The 6000-nt window shown below is 39.4% G+C and overlaps 1 long non-coding RNA gene across 1 annotated transcript in view; it reads right to left on the bottom strand.

The window, feature by feature from the left end:
- Positions 1–499: 499 nt before the first annotated feature.
- The window catches only part of LOC113837537, a 35886-nt gene continuing 30385 nt past the window's right edge, over positions 500–6000 (bottom strand). Inside the window, exon 3 of the long non-coding RNA XR_003488180.2 lies at positions 500–1570. This is a non-coding gene — a long non-coding RNA (uncharacterized LOC113837537). The remainder of the gene's footprint in view (positions 1571–6000) is intronic.

The following is a 6000-nucleotide window of genomic DNA, read 5'->3' as shown; positions in this document are numbered from 1 at the left end:
GCTTGTTTGTTTAGTTTTTGTTTTGCTTTGGATTTGGGTTTTGTGCTTTGAAACAATGTCTCAGTACACAGCCTAGGATGGCCTAGAACTTATGATCCTCTTGCCTTAGCCTCTGAAGTGCTGTTGCTCATGATTTACCAAATATCTCAGCTCCTAAATGCTTTAGTTAAGCTTCTAAGTCCAATAAGGTAGACAAAGCTAGGAGACTATACTACCTGGAGTATAAGAACCACTTTTTGTGTCAAGGAGGGTTCTAGATTCTGTACACAAACTTACAGAATCTAGTCCTAGGCCTAGAAGGCTGGTTCTGTCATCCTCAATTTTACAGATGTTAGAACTGAAGAACAAACACATCTGCAGAAATTGAAGAACTATTCTATCAGACTTGCATACCAACTGCCACGGCATTCAAGAACCAATAAAAGTCCAGCTGAAGCCAGGCAATGGTGGCACACACCTTTAATCCCAGCCAGCACTCAGAAGGCAGAGGTGAGTGGATCTCTGTGAGTTCGAGGCCAGCCTGGTCTCCAGAGCCAGCTGTTACACAAAGAAACTCTATCTCTAAAAACAAAAGCAAAAAGTCCAACTGTTGACGTTAGAAATTAGCCAGCATTTACTCCTTAGTTGTGACAGACTTGGGATGGTCTCTGGATGTGTGAAAGATAAAGCTAGTCTCCAAACTTAACAGAGTGTAAAATTTGTTTCCCATTTGTAAGTATTAGTTTGCCAGGTTACTCCCTGGCCTGCTGTTATGCTAACAGATTAATGAGTTGATTTCTTTATGGCTTCATGTTCTCAAAAGTGCCCTAAAAGTGGGCAAGAGACAGAGAGTTTTCTAGCACAGGAGTTATCATCTTATTGCACACCAGAAATAAATACTTTTTTTAAAAAAAAATCCCCAATAACAAGCCACACCATACATCAACTAAGTCAAAATCTCTGAGCTGGTACTCAACAATCAATAAATGCTTATTTAAATCAATAAACAAAAATGTTGATCTGCTCTAGGATCAATCAATACAAATGAAATGTATAATTTATAATAACTGAGACATAACTATTCATAAATCCCCACCTGGATCTAGGTACCACGGTATTAGAGTCAGAAAATGTCAATCAACTCGGCTACACGATCATCTCCACGATTTGGGGTAAATTCCAGAACCTTCTAGTGTCTCAGTTTTCTCTTGATAAAATAAAATCATACTTGTCTTTCCTTGAAGAGAAAGCAGTATGTCAAACAAAACTAGTCAAGCTTTAAGCATTTCTTCCTGTTCCCAGGCCTGTAAATTGTAACCAGTCACTGCTAAAACTAGGCATAATGCCTTCCCCCAGCCACAGTTAATCTAAATCACACTGAACTTTGTACCACCAGGGACCAGGAGCCAATTAGCATTTAAACTATACCCAGAAGTCTTCCCTCAGCTGTCAGCATGTTTCTTTCGCAACCACTGCTAAAACTACTTTTGAGCAAAAACACCTCATTTAGCCTCAGGATCAACTGGCTCATCTTCCGGGTCTTTCTTTTGCCTTTGTTCTTTCCTGTAGTGTGATTCCATCCACATTTTTCCTATGAAAAACAAACAAAAGGATAATAAAAAAAACTTCACTTTGTTTTTCCCCTCAATCAGAACAAAACAGAAAGAGCAAATTGTGGACTTAAGATTTGCCTTTTGTTTTGTTTTGTCTTGTTTTGTTTTGTGGAGTTGCAGATTGAACCCAAGGTCTCAAATGTGGTAGGTAATTGCTCTACCATCAAACTTCATCCCCAGCCCTAAAACTTATCTTGAACAAACAAATTCTACATTTATTTCTCAAGTCTACCACTTAAGAGTATAGACAATTTCCTCAACAGCTTGACTTCCTCATCTGAGAGATGGGCTTAAATATATATATATATATATATATATATATATATATATATATATATATATATATATATCCCCAAACTGTCAAATAGTATCAAAGAGAGAATTCAAAGCTTTCAAAATTAAGGTGGAGACAGGTGGATTGCTGAGACTCAAGGGCCAACCCACTGAGCCAAGTCTGTGAGCTCCAGGCTAGTAAGAAACCTTGTCTCAAAAAAAAACAAAGTGGATGATACCCAAAGGGAAAACAAACAAAACAAAACAAAACATCCAAGATTCATCTGTAGCCTCCACCCGCACATCCCCAAATATGCATACGTACACACACACAGGCTTTTGAAATTAGAGCTACATTGTTAAGGTTAAGATTTTTTTTTTTTTTTTTTTTTTTTTTTTGGTTTTTCGAGACAGGGTTTCTCTGTGGCTTTGGAGGCTGTCCTGGAACTAGCTCTTGTAGACCAGGCTGGTCTCGAACTCACAGAGATCCACCTGCCTCTGCCTCCCTTTTAAACTATGTATATACATGGCAGAGGAAGGGATATGTGCCTGTGTGTGCAGTGCCCAAGAAGTCCAAAATGGAACAACAACTCCCCTGGAGTGGGACTTCCAGGCAGTTGTGAGCTGCCTGATACTGGTGCTGGGAACTGAACTCGGGTTATATGCTCTTAACCACTGAGCTATCTCTCCAGCACTTATGTTGCTAATTTCAAAATAATCATGACATCTTCCCAATACCACTTTTTCCAGTTCCTTCCATCAAGATTTTTCTTATTTAAATTATTTCTTTTTGGTTTTGAGATTATAATATAATTACTTGCAACATTCCCCCATTTCTTCTCTCCCCCAATCCCTCCCATATGCCCCTTTTTGTGGCTTTTTTTCATTAATTGTGTTACAGGAACGTGTGTGTGTGTGTGTGTGTGTGTGTGTGTATGGTCAGGTCATACATATATATAAATATAAACATAAACATGAATAATATGTATTCCAAAATACAACTGCTCAATCTGTACCATGTTATATATATGCACACACACTAAATAAATAAATAAATAAATTCTTAAAGATCTAATAAAAACTGAACCAGGAAGTGGTGGTGCAGACATTTAATCCCAGGACTCAAGAGGCAGAGGAAGGCTGATCTCTGTGAGTTTGAGGCCAGCCTGATCTACATGCTGAGTTCCAGAACAGCCGGAGCTACACAGAGAAGCCCTGTCTCAAAAAAATCTAATGAAAACTGAAACAAGATTAAGTTATTTCTTTGTATTTATTTCTTTTTCTATTTCATCTTAATTAAGCATAGACAAATACACATAATAAAGATACTAAAGACTCCCAGTTTATGAGAGTTTGGAGTATTTTCAAGATCAGGGGCATTATGAATGTTCATTGAAAATTCCCAGGTATATACTGCTATGATCTTGAAATTAGAACACACAGAGACAGACGTACACACACACACACACACACACACACACACACACACACACACGTAGTGAATCTTGATCTTACAATCTATTACATACTACAGAAACCTTCTACCACTGAGTTACATGCCAAACTCAGAACCTATTTTGGTTGGGGTTTTTATAAGTATTTCACAGACTCAGCCATGGACCAAAACTGCTTCACTTCCATTTGTTTAAATCATGATTGTTGGGGCTGGAAAAATAGCTTAATGGTTAAAAGATCCTGTACTTTCAGAAGACCTAAGTTCAGTTCCCAGCACCCATGTTGGCCAGGTCACAACTGCATGTAATTCCAGCTTCAGGGCATCTGGTGCTCTCTTCTGGCCTCCAAGTGCACCTGCAAGTATATGGTCCTCTTTGAGAGAGTACTACTCTTGGAAAGTGTTGCATCTTGTAGCTGCCAGTTTCATACTGGCACCAACACAGTCATGTGAATCAATGGAACAAAATAGGAAGACCCAAACATAAGTGCACTAAATTACTGCCACACAAAAATACAAGCATACTGGGAAAACTGGAATGAAATGAGACCCATATCTATCATCCTGCAGAAAAATCAACTTGAATTTTAGCTCCATTAGGTCATCGAGAGGACTCACTACAACTCAAATAAGTAGTTTCCATCTCTAGAATTTATTAGAGAGTCTGGGGTGGGGCCCCTGAATTTATTGCTCACGAGCTTCTAAGTTATACTGCTGGTCCACACTTTGATAATCTCTCATCCAAATAAGCTAAATCAGAATTTTGAGGAAGGAAGCCAAGCATCTGTCTGGGTTTTTTGTTTGTTTGTTTTGGGTTTTTGTTTTGGTTTTTTAAGGTTTTCCAGGTAATTCCACTGTACAGCCCAAAGTAGGAATTGCTGGCTTGAGGCTTCCATGACACTTCTCTTGGGCTAATGATAAAAATAAAAAAACAATAAAGTGCAGGTAAATATCCATGTTGACATCTGCTGTGTCTATAGCATCGAATCACCAAGAGAAGCAGGGCTAGTTTCTGGTAATAGACTTAGTACAGCAGTACACTAGTAAATCAGTTCTCAAAAAGAGTCCTGATTTGTAGCACTTGCTGGGTTTTACAGTGGAAAAGCTCTCTGTATAGCTGATTTCAAGCATCCAAATGGACAAGGCCTCTGTGAATGCCCAGAAGCGAGTCAGGCAATTGGCCCTCACGAGCTGGTACAAGCTGGCTTGTTGTAGCAGCAATGACCTCATCACAATGATTGTCTGCTATAGTTTTGGCTACAGACCCAGCTAACTAGCACCCCCTGTTTATCAGCCTTGTTCCTGATCCTTCTTGGTCAATCTGAGAACTCTGCAATGCTTTCTAGTAAGTCACTGAGCTCAACCCAAACATATTTCTATTGCCTAAAGCTGAGAACCCTGACCTTCTAAAGACTGAATGTTTAGTTAAGAAACTAAAACCTAGAGTTTAACCTCCTGTAGTCCTAGGAAAGATTTTACTTTAAGAAATTTGCATCTGAAGAGGATGAAACTCTTAAAACAAATGCTCCTCAAACTTTAATGAGAATCACCTGGGGATCTTGTTAAACTACAGATCCTCATTGCTTAGGACTCAACAGAAGCAGAAAACTGTCATTTCTCACAGCCCCCTGGGGATGCTGCTGCTGCTGGCCCAGGAGCATACCACGGGGGAAATCCCTGAACTACAACCTTGTGGAGAGTTGGGTGAGGATTCTTGCAGGCACCCCTAATTTCAAACTACATAATCACTTGCCTACCCTCCTATATTCTGATCAGTGTCCCAGAACCTGGAATATCTGCCACAGTGACAAAGATGGGGGTGCTGTTACAGTCTCTCTCTAGATGACTGAGAAGTCCAGGCCAGAACCACCTCACCATCTGTAACCACCTTTCTAAGCACTTAGCACACAAGCCATAGGTGTCAGTTCACTTATTCAAGCATGAAACATTTCTTCATTTGTTGTTGTTTAGTTTTATTTTTATTTTGCATTTTTTTTTGGTTTTTCGAGACAGGGTTTCTCTGTGTAGTTTTGGAGCCTATCCTGGAACTAGCTCTTGTAGACGGGGCTGGTCTCGAACTCACAGAGATCCGCCTGCCTCTGCCTCCCGAGTGCTGGAATTAAAGGCATGTGCCACCAACGCCCGGCTTGGTTTTATTTTTATTTTGCATTTGTTTTTTAAGGTAACATGGGGATTTCATGTATGTATCACCACACCTGAAAATCAATAATGTTTATTTATCTTATTCTTAATGCTCCTCCCTAAATTTAGATAATTCTTGATTCTCCACCTAAGTGTTTTAAATAAACTGAATTGGGAGCCTTTACAATGTCATCATATGAGGACTGAATTTAGCACATGTAATACAAAGTTAAAGGTCAAGTGGATCTGTGCCAGCAAGGTAATGTTCCAAACCTGCCAGCAGCTTGGCTGAGGGAAACTGGGACTTGATAATCTGTCAACTCAAGCTGTCAATCAAAGCCCGTTATTACTATTATACCACCCATCTGACACTAAATCAATAGGATAAGCACTTTCTGATGTCAGATCAATGGAATGACTAAGTTTGGGGTGACAGCTAAACAATTGCCTCTCTGTCCTAGGTATGTGAATGTTATTACCAGGAACATCAACTCAAAATAAAATGATAAACCACTTCCTGCACGGTGTTGTGAAAGAAAT

The sequence above is a fragment of the Cricetulus griseus genome, chromosome X (genome assembly GCF_003668045.3).
Source record: "Cricetulus griseus strain 17A/GY chromosome X, alternate assembly CriGri-PICRH-1.0, whole genome shotgun sequence".
NCBI lineage: Eukaryota > Metazoa > Chordata > Mammalia > Rodentia > Cricetidae > Cricetulus > Cricetulus griseus.
Note: the sequence above shows the minus strand (reverse complement) of the source record. Positions and strands in the feature narration are given on the sequence as shown.